The 17,560-nt window shown below is 43.5% G+C and overlaps 1 protein-coding gene across 1 annotated transcript in view; it reads right to left on the reverse strand.

The window, feature by feature from the left end:
• The window catches only part of KCNH5 (potassium voltage-gated channel subfamily H member 5), a 186,220-nt gene that overhangs the window by 33,629 nt on the left and 135,031 nt on the right, over window positions 1-17,560 (reverse strand). The window lies entirely within an intron of this gene.

A 17,560-nucleotide genomic window follows, 5' to 3' on the forward strand; every position in this document is an offset into this window, starting at 1 on the left:
TTAAGAAAACATTTGCATTAATCCAGAGATGCTGGCAAATATTGGACCTGACACATCCACATCTATTCTAAAGATACATAGAATGCACACAGCCCTGAAAATAAATATTTATGGGAGCTTCTTGCAGAAACCAGAATAGGTTTCACCTCATTTAATTCACCAACTGCTACATTAAAAATAGCCACTGTTCCAAAGTTGTGCGGAGTGGCAAACTGCAGAGAAGGCATCTGTTATATCCCCACCCTCCTTTTAATTAGGCGCCTGCCAAAAGGGAAATGATGGGATGTACACAAGGGAAACCAAGGCAAGAAAAAGCACCGCCGTGCCACAGCTTTTGGTTTCGGTGTTAAAACCTACAACATCCTGAAGAAAGGGACCCTACGACAGGGTTCTCCTCCCCTGGGTCACGCAAGGGAAGAATCTGGATTCAAAGAACATTCTGTCTCGTGGGGTTTTTAGCGCTACAGGGAAACATATCTGGAAGCCTAGGGCAAAATCTAGGCTATGCAAGGACACTCCTCACTCAACTGCAAGCCACACCCATTCCCGGCTCCTTTTTCCTTGCACAAGAAAATAAGAACTTCAGAAGAGATGCTGGACCAGGTCAATTGTCCAACTAGTCCAGCATCTTGTTCTTACAGTAGTCAACTAAATGCCTGTGGAAAACCCTCTCCAGCAGGACCTGAGTTCGAGAACTCTCTTCCCTCCTGTGGTTACCAGCAATTGGTATTCAGAAGAATTACTGCCTCCTGACTGAAATAAATAAATTAAGGTCTTATATATATAATAAATGTTCATAAATGTACCAAGCAAACATGTACATAAATATACAAACCACATGTCTGAAGCAGCACAGGAAAGCAGTCCTGGAGCCGTTTCGGCTCCCAAACTGACCAAATGTTTTCTCTGCAAGGTCAAAGGGAAATGGAAAAGCCTCCCCATTGTCTTTTCATTCACAAGATCTAAGGGTATATCTGTGTATGAATAGGGTGAGTACAGCTGGCTTAAACTGGTTCTCTTATCTCTTTCTATCAAGGTCATGCTGACTACAGTCATACCTTGGGTTACAGATGCTTCAGGTTCCGCATTTTTGGGTTGCGCACCACGCCAAGCCCAGAAGTACCGGAATGGGTTACTTCTGGGTTTCGGCGCTCGCACATGCACAGAAACACTAAATTGCACTTTGGGCACGCGCGATTGGGGAGTCCCAAGGGCCATACAGAAAGCTATGGGGGGCACACTTGTCCCTACCAAGGCCTGAGCACCCCCCCATCTCCAATCGGTGGCTTTTCCAAGGAGTGACCTTGAGCAACTCACTGTCTCACAGCCTAACCTACCCTGCAAGGTTGTTGTGATGATACAATGAAAACGGGGAGAGAAACATACCATTTTGTGCTCTTTGGAGAAAAAGCAGGATACCACTGCAGTAAGTAAATAACATTTCCCCTGCCTATGTCAACACAGTGTGTGTATTCACAGCTTGCTGCAGCTGTTTTTGCTGTTGATTATGTCAATTTGGCTGCTATTACAGACTCATTTTTTTAAAAAAAAAACCCAAACCCCCAGACTTCAGTAGCTCGAGATAAATCCCTTTTTCTTCTTATATAACTATTAAAAGCCCTTTTAAACATACTGTGCAAGCAGGACATTTAATTCAACCTGGTATCAGACGGTCTCCCGATAACCTCCAGGTGCTTGGAATGTCGCCCAATTAATGGATTAAATGAATTTAGAAACACCCATACCCCATTCTTCAGCCAGAAAGGCTCCCAGAGTGGCTGGCCTACAATCAGTTAAAACAAGATAGTCCCACGAACTTAAAACCAAAAAGACACATGCAAGGGGGGAAAGGAGGAAGGAATGAAGAGGGGGGAGAAAGCAAAGCCAGGCACCAATTCTTAAACTGTAGTTCTTAAAATCCACAGCTGGCGTGGAAAGAGTTCGCAGGAAGGAGGTTCCTGATAGAGCTGGTCTTTTGGCAACGCTGAGGGAATGAGCCCTGTTTCACATCATATGAGACATATGAAGGCAGCCCTGTTTAGGGAGGTTTTTTAATGTTTGATGTTCTGTTCTGTTTTTAATCTGTCGGGAGCTGCCCAGCCCATAGCTGCCAACCTTCCCTTTTTTTGTGGGAAATTCCCTTACTCCAGAGTCGTTTCCCACTGCTTCCCGCTGCTATCCCGAATTGTTAAATATCTTGTATAGTGTCCCTGGGACAGGTGAGGCTGCTGAGCCCTTATTTTCGAGGCTTCTGATCCCTTATTTTCAGATCTGAAAGTTGACAGCTATGACCCAGCCAGATGGGCGGGATGTAAATAATAAATTATTATCATATTATTATTATCATTTAGTCCAACCCCCAGCAGTGTAGGGTGCTTCCAAGCCCTGTTTGAAGATGCCTGAGATTTTTCCTGGAGCATCCAGGCTTCAGCATTGAACTAGCTAACATGATAGCGGTGGTAGAATACTTTGCTGTTCATTCCCAGCAAAAGGATACCAGGGTTCATGAATCTAAATCAATCTGCATTTGTTTGGGTTCTTTAAATTTGTTTGTGGGCTTTGCAGCTACTGCTGATATAATACATTTTATAGGAACATTCTAGATGGATCTTTTTGAAAGGATTTAATAGCTTTTTGGGGGGAGGGGAGGGGAGGGGAGGAACACAGGGAATTGGGAATAAAATAATCCCACTAATGATTTTTTAGATAACAACATGGCAGAAAGTCAATGTCTGTCTTGCTGAGTGCGCTGCTAATGGATGGCTTACATGGTGTACTGCTTTAACATTTATTTATTTATGGTAGTTAAAATTATTCTCCTGTTGGTTAAGTGCTCTTCTTGCTCATAACCGCGGCGTAACGAAACCTGCTAAAATGTCCTTCTTTGCACGGTGTGCTGTTTCAAGATGTACTTGCTCAGTAGTTGAATGTTTTTCTTTAGAAATCCGGAAAAACAAAGCTTACTAAAAGGTGAAGCCACTTATTCGCAAGTAACTCCTGTTTTCTACATCTGTCTAGAAACTCTCTCTCTGTGTGTGTAGTTAAATAACAGAAAATTGATTATAAGAAACCAAGCTTGTAAACAGCCACTTGCCTACTCACCCATGGTGGGGAAAAATTGGTTCCAGGTGATCAACAGAGAAGTTTCTTTAACTCAGATGTAATGACTATGGGTTGCTCGTGCGTAAGTTGCCGCCTCTCCTGGCTATATTGCCTGGTTAAACCTTTCTGTCTGGACAGCCCTTCACTTCGTGGCTGCCTCAGTCGCTAGCAGAATCCGTCAGTGGGCATTTCTTAAACCTTTTCCAACATAAAAGTTGTTTGACACCAAGTCTCCTCCTACTCTCCCTGCGCAGAAGTCTTCTGCGCAGGGAGGGCGTGGGTAGCGGAGGACCCGTGCTCTCCCCGCTGGTGTTCAGTGAAGAGTCCTGGAGCCCTCACCTGCCCCCCTTTAGCCCTGGTGTTGCGCTGATTTGCTTCCCCATCTGTTGAGCTGCCTCTCTCCCTGCTGGGCCCTTCTCCAGCATCATTTGAGAGCCTTCCCTCCGCCTCTAGCTCCGATGTCAGTTCCCTGACATCAGATAAGCATCTTCACCAATAACTTACACTGGTATGATTCTGCTAAGCAACTTTTGTAAGCCTTCATTCATGTCCTGCATTCCTTTGATTGTTGAGCCTACGGTGCTCTATAGAAGGCACTTCCCAGACCCAAACTTACTTAGTTTAGGCAAGGTGCCTTCAAAACATACTTTGGGACGACACCTGTTAGCCATCTAGCCCAGGTATGGGGAACCTGTAACCGTCCAGATGTTAATCTCACCATCCCTGACCGGTAACCATGCTGGTACAGAGTAATGGGAGTTAGGAATCCAAATGCACATGGAGGGCCACAGGTTCCTCATCCCTAAAACAGGACTCCCTATATTTAAGGAAATAACAGGATCCAAATTAAAAAGGGGACATGACCAAAGACCAAAGAAGGAGATAAAGGTAAAAGTAAAGGGACCCCTGACCATTAGGTCCAGTTGTGGCCGACTCTGGGGTTGTGGCGCTCGTCTCGTTTTATTGGCCGAGGGAGCCGGCGTACAGCTTCCGGGTCCTGTGGCCATCATGACTAAGCTGCTTCCCGCTGGAGTGGTACCTATTTATCTACTTGCACTTTGACGTACTTTCGAACTGCTAGGTTGGCAGGAGCAGGGACCGAGCAACGGGAGCTCACCCCGTCGTGGGGATTTGAACCACCGACCTTCTGATCGGCAAGTCCTAAACTCTGTGGTTTAACCCACAGCGCCACCCGTGTCCCTTTAAAGAAGGAGATGGGTCTGCATAAAAACACAGTTATAGAATGTACATAGATCTCCCGCCACCTTTTCTTGCAAAAAAATGGGGTGGGCATTAGCTTCATGGTTAGCTTCACCAGATATCCTCCAAGCGTCTAGACAGGTTTATTTATGCAGAAGTCACAGAGCTATTTGATTTCAATAACGTTCTGGCATCTTTTAAGCAAAGCAGGATCAAAACATCTGCCTGGCTGTTAGAACCTTGTACATATGTCAGAAGAACATCCTTGCCAAAGCAGTAGGGTCCCGAGGGATGGGATGGTAGCATTGTATGATCTTGTGTTCAAGGAACATCTGAGTAAGCAGTTCAAAGCCCTCTTCTGAACTTGCCATCTTTCAACTACTTTTGGAGAAAGATAGACTTGTTCGACTGCACTATCATATTCTAGGCATACTGTGACCTAAAAAAACCCCCCAACCCTCTGAAAACATCACTTTGCACAAAGGTAACCCAGACCTGAATTTTGTAAGTTAACAATAAAAGAAATGTCTTACGCTCTGCTGGTATTGTCTGTTCTGGACGGTAGTGGCTCTCTAAGGTCCCAGGGGAGGCACTTTTCCCAGCTCTGCCAGCTAAGATTGTTTTGCATCAATGCGCGAGGGATTGAATCTGGGATTTTCTGCCACCAAAGCATGTGCTATGTCCCCCCCTCCAAGCCACATCGGTTCACTGAACTAGTTACAAAATTGCCAAACTACACCTGAAAGTAGTTCCCATAATTCCTGGGTGAACTAAAGGTGAATTAAGTTCATTTGGAGCAGAACTTTGAGTTATTTCTAGTTCATCTTCATTCCCTGTTTCCAAAGCAGGAGGACGCTTAGCTTTCATTTTCATTTTTTATATTTAGAAAAAGTCAATGGCACATCTATAAAGAAAGTTAGCAAACAAAATGTGGAGGCTATATTCTACGATTTATTAGGCAGATATAGAAGTGCTGCTGTTACTAAAATTGCTTAGTAATTTAATCACTGTTGCTAGGCAATCCAGAAAGGAGTGTGAGTTATATCTTGTATCTTCCCTGGAAGAAATTCTCTTCCAACTGGAACAGCTTTTGAAGTACAGTGGTTACATACCCTTCAGGTTACATACACTTCAGGTTACAGACTCCGCTAACCCAGAAATAGTACCTTGGGTTAATGACTTTGCTTCAGGATGAGAACAGAAATCGTGCTCCAGTGGCATGGCGGCAGCGGGAGGCCCCATTAGCTAAAGTGGTGCTTCAGGTTAAGAACAGTTTCAGGTTAAGAATGGACCTCCAGAATGAATTAAGTACGTAACCAGAGGTACCACTGTAAAAATATAGGAAGAACGTGGTTCCCTTATTTACTTTTGGATTATACCCTTTAGCAATAAATTTGTAAAATTCCAAATGCTGGGTGCAGGGGATGACGCATGACCTTTTAATGAACTAAAAAGTTCATCTAAATGAATTTTAACTAATCTGGTTCATTTTGGGAAAGGACAAAGTGGAAGTGGAACTAGTTCCTTTTTGGACAGGATGAACAAGACTTAGAATAGGTACCTTTTTCAAATGAACTTTCCAAAGCATTGTACCCTACTCATTTGGTGTCAGGCATGACAAACAATGCAAATAGTTGTGGGTAGAGGATAGGGATTGGTCTACTGTCTGCTGTTATTGCAAGGTGGCAAACTCCAGACGGGTAGTCATGTTGAGCCTGCTGTAGCAAATGCAAATGCAACAAGGAGATTTTGTGGCACTTGTTATCTCCCATCCCTCAGCATTCAGAATTTTAGGAAAGATGGTTTAAGATTCACTGCATGTACTGCTATAAAAGAAAATGTTATGAAGATGATGTATCGATGGTATATAACCCCCGTAAAGTTAGCAAAAATGTATAAGATAAGTAACAAATGTTGGAAATGTAAAGAAAAGGAAGGCACTTTCTTTCATATGTGGTGGGAGTGTAAGAAGGTAAAATGCTTCTGGGAAATTATTTATAATGAATTGAAGAAAATGTTGAAATATACATTTACTAAGAAACCAGAAGCGTTTTTACTAGGTATTACAGGGAATGAGATAAACAAGAAAGAGAAGAAGTTATTTTTATATGCAGTGACTGCAGCAAGAATATTGATGGCCCAGAAATGGACACAAGAGGAGCTGCCTACGATAGAAGATTGGAGAGCCAAAATGATGGACTATGCGGAATTGGACACAATGACAGGAAGGATTCGGAATCGATGAGATCAAAGATTTACAGAAGATTGGGAGAAGTTTATTCAATATTTGCAAAAACTAAGTGATAACCAGATTATGTTTGTAAGTTTTAAGGAAGCTCTGTGATGTGAAAATCTAATAATAAGTATAAACAATGAAATTGAAGCTACCAGAATAAATAACAATAAGTAGGATTGTGTTAAAAGTTATAAAATGAAGAAAGTTCAGACAAAATGAGGGAAGTCAAAAAATGGAATTAAGAGGTAATTAAGAAGTTTGAATGTACAACTTTGTTTTCTTTTTTTGTTTTTGTAAACCAAAAAAAAATATAATTTAAAAAAAAGCATTCAGAATTTTACAAGCTGCTTTGCTATAGGACAAGGTCCAAAAATAAATCAGCTGAGGAGACCCACAGAAATTGTCTGTGCTGTGACGTTTCTGTCCAGTTGCCGCTCCCTTTCCTTTTGAATGTCATTTGAGATTAAAATTGTATCCAGCTCCCATCAGCCCAGCCAGCCTGGCCAGTGGTTATGGATGATGTGAGTTGTAGTCCAACAGCATCTGGAGGACCATGGGTTCCTTATCCCTGATCCAAATATCTCTGAAGGACAGCAGTAGAGTACGTTTCTTCCAGGAAGCCAACCTTAACATTTTTCCAAACCCTAGACCAGCCTTTCCCAACCTGCAGCTCTCCAGACATTTCGGACTACAACTCCCATCATCCCTGGCCATTGGCCATGCTAGCTGAAGCTGAAGGGAGTTGCAGTTGAAGACATCTGGAGGGGCACCCAGGTGAAAATGGATGCTCCAAACATGACCAAATCCATCACAAGCTAAACGGGGCCAAGTTTTGCCACTTTATAAGAAAGAAAGATGGAACGAAGCTGTTTTGTGCAGCAAAACGGACATAAATCTGACATCAAGAATCACAAAACAGAGAAACCAGTAGGAGAACACTTCAATCTCCCAGGACATTCTATACAAGATCTCAAAGTAGCTGTTTTACTACAAAGGAATTTCAGAAATAGACTGGAAAGAGAAGCTGCTGAATTGCAACTCATTACCAAACTTAAAACCATGGAGAGACCTGGTCTGAACAGAGACATTGGATTCTTATCTCATTATACATGACTAAGCCATTTCTCACCTTCTCACCCCTTGCCTTTTCCTGTAAGACCTATTACAGTCGTTAAGAGTCATCAACAGGCTCATCTCAGCTATCTGCCAATCTCCCATTCCCACCACCCTTCTGAGTAATACCCCTTCTGAAGAAGTGTGCATGCACATGAAAGCTCATACCAAGAACTAACTTAGTTGGTCTTTAAGGTGCTACTGGAAGGAATTTTTTTATTGTGCAGCAAAGTGAGTTCTAAACTCCCGTAGCAGGAAAAGGAACACAGCAAGGACAGCAGCATATATTACTTGATGTTATTGCAGGCTGTCCCTCCCCCCCCCAAAAAATGCTTGCTGAGCTGGTGATTAACTGCCTTGTCGTATATTACAAAGTTGGTCAGGTCCAGCAGACACAAGGTTGCATTTGGTCCTGCTTTCAAGCACAGCAATATGTTTTCCTCATTCAAAGTTCTCTGGGGATTTTTGAGTTGTTTGTGTTTGTGTTTTCAAGCTGAAGATTAATGAAGGAAAAGGATGGGACAGATTTATGAATGAACACAACTGAGATAGCCATGGGCTAGGAACAGGTTGATCTGTCCATACCTGGTTTCAGGTAGGGCTGTAAAAGGCTCCTGTCTCAAAGTGTGAAGAGCTGCTTGGCATTATTGTAGACCAGTGGGCATCTAAAATAGTGCCCTCCAAATGTTGATGAACTCTAGCTCCCATCATCCCTGATCTTTGGCCATGTTGGCTTGGGCTGATAGGAATTGGAGGGTACCATGTTGGCTACCCCAGCACAAGCAAGACTGCTAGGTGGACCAATTGTTCGGCTTCCAATCATTTGGCACCTTCATCTGAACAATAGTTGCGATTCCTGCATTGCATGGGCTTGGACTAGTTGGCCCTTCCAACTATACAGTTCTATGTTTTAATGTATTTTTAATCTTTTGTTGGAAGCTGCCCAGAGTGGCTGGGGAAACCCAGCCAGATGGATGAGGTATGTATAAAAATAAATAAATAATGATTTATGGCAACATACTCCCTTTGAGTACTCCGTTTTCATGACTGACACAAACACCACAACCCAACCTGACGCCATCCAGATGTTGGATTCCTGCTCCCATCATCTCTGACCACTGGCTGACTGAATTGTAGTTCTAAGCATCTGAAGGAACCCAGGCTGAGAAAGGCTAGTGCAGACAATATGAATTAGATCAGGGTGAAGATCTTGAGGAATCATGAAATCACAGAGTTGGAAGGGTTCCCCAGGCTCATTTAGTCCAACCCCCTGCAATGCAGGAATCTCAGCTAAAGCATCCATGACAGATGGCCATCCAACCTCTGCTTAATAACCTCCAAGGAACCTCCCAGGGGAGACCGACCACTGTCAAACAGCTCTTACTGTCAGAAAGCTCTTCCCGATGTTTAGTCGGAATCTCCTTTCTTGTAACTTGAAGCTACCGGTTTGGGTCCTACCCTCCAGAGCAGGAAAAAACAAGCTTGCTGAAATTTCCATGTGACAACCTTTTAGATATTTGAAGATGGCTATCCTGTCTCTTCTCAGTTTCCTCTTTCCCAGGCTAAACATACCCAGCTCCTTCAACCATTCCTCATAAGGATCTCCAGACATTAATGGATGTGAAGTCTCATCAGCCCTAGCTGCCATGGTCAACGGTCAGGGATGATGGAACTCGTGGGCCAACAACAACTGGGTAGGAACAGGTTCCCTATTCCTGCTTTACAGGAAAAGTCACAGAATCTTTACTGGAAGACATAGGTTCCACTTAAACTGCCTCACAGCTGAATCTGGTGCCATAGATATTAGACCAGCAGTCATTTAACGAGGAAGATACAGCATTCTTGGGGAAATAAAATGTGACGAAGGAATCTTAATGGCACATCAGTTACCTGTCATTAAAGAAGACTTAGCTCTGTGGGACTCATTGTGAATTATTTACTTCTTATGCTCATTTCTGCAGGGCTTGTTGCCAAACCAGTTGCCACTTTAGGTACAGAAAACTCGCTCAATGTTACCCCATAAAACAAATGAAACAAAAACATAGTTAAGCTTCGCACTCAAATCCAGTTTTTCAAGAAGAGAGATGAGAGGAGCAGCAGCACATCTCCAAGTTGTTATCCCGTAGCCAATTTGGCATCTGGGCCCCTCCCCCAGCTTCGCAATTAATGGCCCCAGTTCTCTCTCCCACCTTTCCTTGTCTTTATACTTTCCTGGGCAACCAGCTGTGAGCTACTGACAGCATCCTGACAGCTGCCTGCCCTCTTCCCCAATCTACAATTCTAGGATTCATTTGGGGGACACCATGACTGCTTAAAGTGCTTTAAATGGATCTAGGAGTCTTGGTTGACCACAAACTTGACATGAGCCAACAGTGTGACGTGGCAGCTAAAAAAGCCAATGCAATTCTGGGCTGCATCAATAGGAGTATAGCATCTAGATCAAGGGAAGTAATAGTGCCACTGTATTCTGCTCTGGTCAGACCACACCTGGAGTACTGTGTCCAGTTCTGGGCACCACAGTTCAAGAAGGACACTGACAAACTGGAACGTGTCCAGAGGAGGGCAACCACAATGGTCAAAGGCCTGGAAACGATGCCTTATGAGGAACGGCTAAGGGAGCTGGGCATGTTTAGGCTGGAGAAGAGGAGGTTAAGGGGTGATATGATAGCCATGTTCAAATATATAAAAGGATGTCACATAGAGGAGGGAGAAAGGTTGTTTTCTGCTGCTCCAGAGAAGCGGACACAGAGCAATGGATCCAAAGTACAAGAAAGAAGATTCCACCTAAACATTAGGAAGAACTTCCTGACAGTAAGAGCTGTTCGACAGTGGGATTTGCTGCCAAGGAGTGTGGTGGAGTCTCCTACTTTGGAGGTCTTTAAGCAGAGGCTTGACAACCATATGTCAGGAGTGCTCTGATGGTGTTTCCTGCTTGGCAGGGGGTTGGACTCGATGGCCCTTGTGGTCTCTTCCAACTCCATGATTCTATGATTCTATGATTCTATGAAATGTCTAGTGCAGATGGGGCCTCAGTGTCATTGGGGCCAATTCTGGCTACGTAGCATTGTGATGCCATCACATTCACTTCAGCATCCCTGCTTGCTTGGGATCATATTTTTTAGGAAAGAAAAAGAAGCCCTAAACCAGCAGGGGCAAGAAGACACAGCCAATAAGGGGAAAAAAATGTCACTGAATGAGACTGGGGGGGGGGGGAGGATCAACATTATTAAGGGCTTTTTCCCAAGAAAAAACCATGCATATACAGTGGTACCTCGGGTTAAGAATTTAATTTGTTCCCTATTGAAGTAGAATTACATGAAGATGATGTACAGATGGTATACAACACCAGTGCAGTTAGGGAAAATGTACAAAACCAGTTCAAATATATGTTGGAAGTGTAAGGAAAAGAAGGGGAAATTTTATCACATGTGGTGGGATTGTAAGGTAATTAAAATTTTTGGGAAATGATATACAATGAATTGAAGAAAATGTTCCATTTAACATTAGTTTAAAAACCTGAAGCATTCCTATTAGGGATTGTAGGGAAAGATCTGCCAAAAAAGCTGAAAAACATCTTCATGTATGCGACAATAACCGCAAGAGTTTTAATAGCACAAGGATGGAAGACTGAAGAAACCCCAACAAAAGAATCATGACAAGAAAAATTGATGGACTATGCAGAACTGGCAAAACTGACATACAAGCTACGGGACAAGGATAACTGTGACTTTAAAGATGAATGGGAACCCTTTACAAAGTATTTGAAGACGCAACAAAGCGAACTGGACTCCTGGGCTGGCTTTGAATAAACATTCACAAACTTTTTATTGATAATAATCAGCTAAATAGTTTGAGGATCCATACAACTGTGTAACATGCAGAAACAGCATTTTTAGAGAAATCAAAGACTGGAACTGAGGGAAGTCGGGGTGTGGGGGAGGGTGGGTTCTGTGGGGGGAGGGAGGAAAATGGGGGGGGAATAAGGATGATATGTTTCTGGATAATATGTTTTAATTTTCAATTAAAAAAAGTTATTTAAAAAGAGCAAGAACTTAGTTCGTTCTGTAGGTCTGTTCTTAACCTGAATCTGTTCTTAACCTGAAGAGCCACTTTAGCTAATGGGGCCTCCTGCTGCTGCTGCGCCGCCAGAGCACGATTTCTGTTCTCATCCTGAAGCAAAGTTCTTAACCTGAGGTAATATTTCTGGGTTAGTGGAGTCTGTAACCTGAGGTACCACTGTAATGTAGCGAGGGTAGAGAGTGACTAATTTCAGTGCTGGAAAGCCTTAAAATTCCACTTTCGAACTAATGCATGCTCTTCCTGCCTTCTGCTTGAACTGCTCAATGTGGGGCAGATTCATGGAAGGCAGAGAGGACGGTTTTCTCTGCCATCGCATGCATGGTAGCTATCAGGAGGGAAGGCTTTTGCATATTCATCTGGCATAGTTTCTCTTCCACACTTGCAAAAGAGAAGAAAAAGAAAAAAAGAAAATGCCACCTTTTTCTGTGTTGTTTGGAGGAAAACGGGCACGATTAATCACAGCTTGCTTCTGCTAAATGGTCTGCCAAAGTACATGAGGAAAAGGCCTTAGTCAGACTCTCCCCGTTCAATTCCCTCTGAGCGAGATTTATATCTCCTCTCGGCTTCTACGTTGCACCATAAACGTAACTAATGCCCAGAACGGCTTGCCCGTGACGACGGGGGAAAAAGAATGAAAGGCACTTACAGTAATTAAAGCTGCGTTCCTTGAACTCAGGGCAGACCCAAATCCTCCAAGTAAGTCAAGGCATGGAACGCATACTGAGTTTGCAAAATGCAAGAGAGCAGCAGCAGCAGCAAAAAGAGAGAGCTACTGCTATTCTAGGCTGCGTCAACAGTAGTATAGTATCCAGATCAAGGGAAGTACAGTGGTAATTCGGGTTACATACGCTTCACGTTACAGACTCTGGAAATAGTACCTCGGGTTAAGAACTTTGCTTCAGGATGAGAACAGAAATCGTGCGGTGGCAGCGGGAGGCCCCATTAGCTAAAGTGGTGCTTCAGGTTAAGAACGGTTTCAGGTTGAGAATGGACCTCTGGAACGAATTAAGTACTTAACCCGAGGTACCACTGTACTTAATTTGTTCCGGAGGTCTGTACTTAACCTGAAACTGTTCTTAACCTGAAGCACCACTTTAGCTAATGGGGCCTACTGCTGCCGCCGTGCCGCTGGAGCACGATTTCGGTTCTCACCCTGAAGCAAAGTTCCTAACCTGAAGCACTATTTCTGGGTTAGCAGGGTCTGTAACCTGAAGCGTATGTAACCCGCCTTGGTCAAACCACACCTGGGACAATGTGTCCAGTTCTGGGTACCTACCCTGGATTCTCCACCCCCCCCCATCAATTCACAGAGAAACTGGCAACAAAGGAACAGCATCTTGGCACAGCACAGGATCAAATCCTGCAGCTTACCAGCTGGTAAGCAAAAAATTCGGTCATGTGTGGTGCTGCTTTGGGGGCAGGAAGAAGGAGAGATCAGGTGGGAAAGGCATCACCACCACCTTCTCCCACAAAGATGTAGCTGCCTGGTAACTCCCTTCCTTTTTGCAATTTCTCCTTCCCATCCATGCCTGCTTCTCATACCTTCCAACATTTCTCCAATGAAAAAAGGGACGTCCTATTCCATCATCATCGTCACCATCATTTTATTGTTTGTAGCCCACCCTCTGATTGGGTTGCCCCAGCCACTCTGGGCAGTTTTTCACATATATAAAACACAGTAAACCATTAAACATTTAAAAAAAGCTTCCCTATCTTCAGATGTCTTCTAAAGGTTGTGCAATGGTACCTTGGTTCTTGAGCTTAATCTGTTCCGGGAGTCCATTCGACTCTTGGAACTGTTCAAAAACCAAGGCGCAGCTTCCGATTGGCTGCACTCAATTGGAAGCTGCGGAAGCTGCCATCGGACGTTCGGCTTCCGAATAACGTTCACAAACGGGAACACTTACTTCCGGGTTTGCAGCATTCAGGAGCCGATTTGTTCAACAACTAAGCCATTCGGGAACCAAGGTACCACTGTATAGTTATTTATCTCCTTGGCTTGGAGGTTGCATAACTCCATACCCAACATTTCTGCACCGAAAATAGGGATGTCCTAAGGAAAAATGAGACATCACCTTGCCAACAAAGACCCGTATAGTTAAAGCTATGGTTTTTCCAGTAGTGATGTATGGAAGTGAGAACTGGACCATAAAGAAGGCTGATCGCTGAAAAATGGATGCATTTGAATTCTGGTGCTGGAGGAGACTCTTGAGAGTCCCATGGACTGCAAGAAGATCAAACCTATCCATTCTGAAGGAAATCAGCCCTGAGTGCTCACTGGAAGGACAGACCCTGAAGCTGAGGCTCCAATACTTTGGCTACCTCATGAGAAGAGAAGACTCCCTGGAAAAGAACCTGATGTTGGGAAAGATGGAGGGCACAAGGAGAAGGGGACGACAGAGGACGAGATGGTTGGACAGTGTTCTCGAAGCTACCAACATGAGTTTGACCAAACTGCAAGAGGCAGTGGAATACAGGAGTGCCTGGTGTGCTCTGGTCCATGGGGTCACAAAGAGTCAGACACGACTAAACAACTAAACAACAACAACAAGGAAAAATGAGACATTCCGGGATCAAATAAGAAACCAGGGCGGCTTCTGTAAAACTGGGACTGCCCCTGGAAATAGGGACACTTGAAGGGTCTAGCTTCTTCCTATGTCCTGCCCTCTAGCAGCCCCAGATCACTCTGGGCTACCCAACCCATGGAAATCCAGGACTATCTCAACCTGGCCCAGATGCCCCCAATTCAGCCCAATTTGTTTGGGGCTTCAGGACTCAGCTGAATCCGATTCACAGGCTAAGTTTCTAGTTAACTGAGTCAATTACATTTGGAGCGGGAAACCATTCCCCCAAAGAGCACATTATTTTAATGAATGTGAGATTTTTATTCACAGTATTTCCCATCTCTTATAATAACACCGTCACCAAGGGCAAATACGCATGCCTGTTTTGCCGCATCTTCCCTGCTAATACTTCATGAATTGCTTGTTAGTAAGTGACATTTTATGTGCCAGATACCACCTGGGTGCCAATTTAAAAGCAAGCTCCCCAGTGCTGGATTGGAAAGGTTTAGAAGTTTGCATCCTGTTCTGTGCTTCTTGTGCTACATCAATCTGCAGGTCTCTGTTCTGTATTTTGACATAAAATGGATTATTCGCCCAACAGTAAAAAAAATCCCCCACAAACCTTGTTGTATATAGCAGGGAAATAAACTGGCCAGGGAGCCCAGCTCCATTTTGCAAGCAGTGGATCAGAACTAGTTAATTGGCAAAACAAAAGAAAATACTTTTCCTGATTCCAGATGAAAGGAACTGCAAACGCTGTTATCAGGGCAAATGCAAATCTCCTTATGCTGTAATTCTTGTTTAGACATCATCCCACTTTTGTTTACAACATCACTGAACCTAGTGAGATGAGATTGTTTCCGTGCCTGAGATTTGCTCTGCAAAAGCAGACATTGCAGAAAAAGCTAGCAATAAAGTAATGACCTTGACAACACAGGGGCATTCCCAGTTCCAGGGTGAAAATTACCCCCATTTTTCAGGGAGAGTAAAGAGTAGGAATAGGGTGGGTGGGAATTAATGTGCTTTGATTTTTATACTAATGTATCTAATGCACACTTTCCAAACTAATATACGAAATGAAACACCCAGAAATTCACACTTTTCTGAATTTTGTGATGCAGTTGTCCAAAAATTGCATACAGAAGTGTTTATACTGGGGGAAAGCATCCACAAAATGCTTATAGCAGTGAACACAAATGCATTGCATTAGGGGAAATTGCTGGCAAACGTGTATAGTATGCAAAATTGTGTACAAATTGCATGCATTTGGAGGCATGAAAACTCAATTTTTTGTGCAGACTTACAAAAAAAGAAAAGAAAATCAAACTGATGCTGAAATAGGGAGAAGTGAAATCATGATGGGGAAAATCAAAAACTCCCAGAGCAACTTACAACATTTCCAAATATAAAACCCTTCCACTCTTGTATGGGGCGTTGCTTGGGAATTCTCAGCCCTCCCCAAAAAAGAACCAGCACAGTTTTGGAATCAGTTGAGTTTTAAAAGGTTCAGTTCACCATCTTGATTCAACATGGCATCCAATCGCAGCCAAACATTGACCAAAAATCTTCTCGTCTCAGGAGTCATGCAAATTTGGTTATGATAGTTTAAGAGTTGTCCAGACAAGCGACTTTCCAACACACACACACACACACACAGACACACACACACACACACACCCCTTTTAAAACCATATGTTAAATCTCTAAATAGTGTAGGAAAATGCAAACAGTAAAACAGTATTATGGGGGGGAAAGGAGATAAAAACAGGAAGTGGTTTGTAACAGGGGTCCTAACAGATTAAGAATCTGGAAGGGAAATTTTATATATATACACAAGATGTTTATATCAAAGAACAGATCTGTGTGTATATCTTAAAGGGTTTAACACTGGTGGGCAAAGCTCCAGAACAATATTATCTGAGCCTGATGAGCTGAGGGATGCACTCTGTGAACATGGTTCCCTAGGGAGGACAACACTTCATTACCACCACATTAGAGATCTGTTACGATAGCCAAGTATACTACATATTTAACTTTACTGCTAAATTAAAGCAAGAGGAGGGAAGAAGCCAACACCTATTTTGTTAATTTTTCTTTGTTGATTCTAATACCGTTTTGCGGCTTGAAAATTATGTCAAATTACTAGAAAATTATGTCAAATTACTAGAAATCAGCAACTAATTTCCAGACACCCGGCTGACCCTGTTCCTGTTGTTTTTCCTAGCTCTGAATAGGCACACTGTTGTTTTAAATCTGCTATCGTAAGTGCACAAAGGAACTCCTTGCTTAGATATCTTTAGAAAAGGATTGGACAGACTTGGGGAGCAAAGGGATGATAAACAGTTCTTAGAAATGCTGGCTAAATGGAGCCTCCACATTCAAGCGCAGTATACCTCTAATAATCGGATGCCACACAAAATACAAGACTATCAGAACAGCAGCTGGGGCAGAGCAACGGGAGCTCACCCCGTTGCGGGGATTCACAGAAGGTGGCGCTGAGGTCTAAATCACTGAGCCTCTTGGGCTTGCCGATCGGAAGGTTGGCAGTTCGAATCCGCGTGACGGGGTGAGCTCCCGTTGCTCTGTCCCAGCTCCTGCCAACATAGCAGTTCAAAAGCACACCAGTGCAAGTAGATAAATAGGTACCGCTGCGGCAGGAAGGTAAATGGCATTTCCATGCACTCTGGTTTCTGTCACGGTGTCCTGTTGTGCCAGAAGCGGTTTAGTCATACTGACCACATGACCCAGAAAGCTGTCTGTGGACAAATGCCAGCTCCCTCGGCCTGAAAGCGAGATGAGCACCGCAACCCCATAGTCACCTTTGACTGGACTTAACTGCCCAGGTCTCCTTTACTTTTACCTTTAACTGACAGTATGCAACTTCTAACCCCACTTCTTTTTGCTTAATAAAACTTTTCCTGTTTGTTTGATTGACTCCGGCTTGAGACTCTAATCTCTAAATTTCCCCTCATACAAGTCCCCCACACTATAGCCTGTGGTAAATTGTAGAAATTTGCGTAATTAGCATAAGGTTACCAGGTTTTATTCCAGTGAATACATGGACGCTTTTCAACTTCCATGGATTTTGTACGGGGACTGATTTATAAATCTGGGGACTGTCCCCGGGAAACGGGGACACCTGGTAACCAAGAATTAGCATACAGTGAGGTGTGTGAGCTATATGTAATTGGGGACAGTTAGTGAGGTGAGTCCACCACACTATTAATTGGTGGTAAAAGGTGGAACCTTGCCAACAAAGGTCTGC

Source organism: Podarcis bocagei (genome assembly GCF_964188305.1).
Source record: "Podarcis bocagei genome assembly, chromosome: 1".
NCBI classification, from domain to species: domain Eukaryota; kingdom Metazoa; phylum Chordata; class Lepidosauria; order Squamata; family Lacertidae; genus Podarcis; species Podarcis bocagei.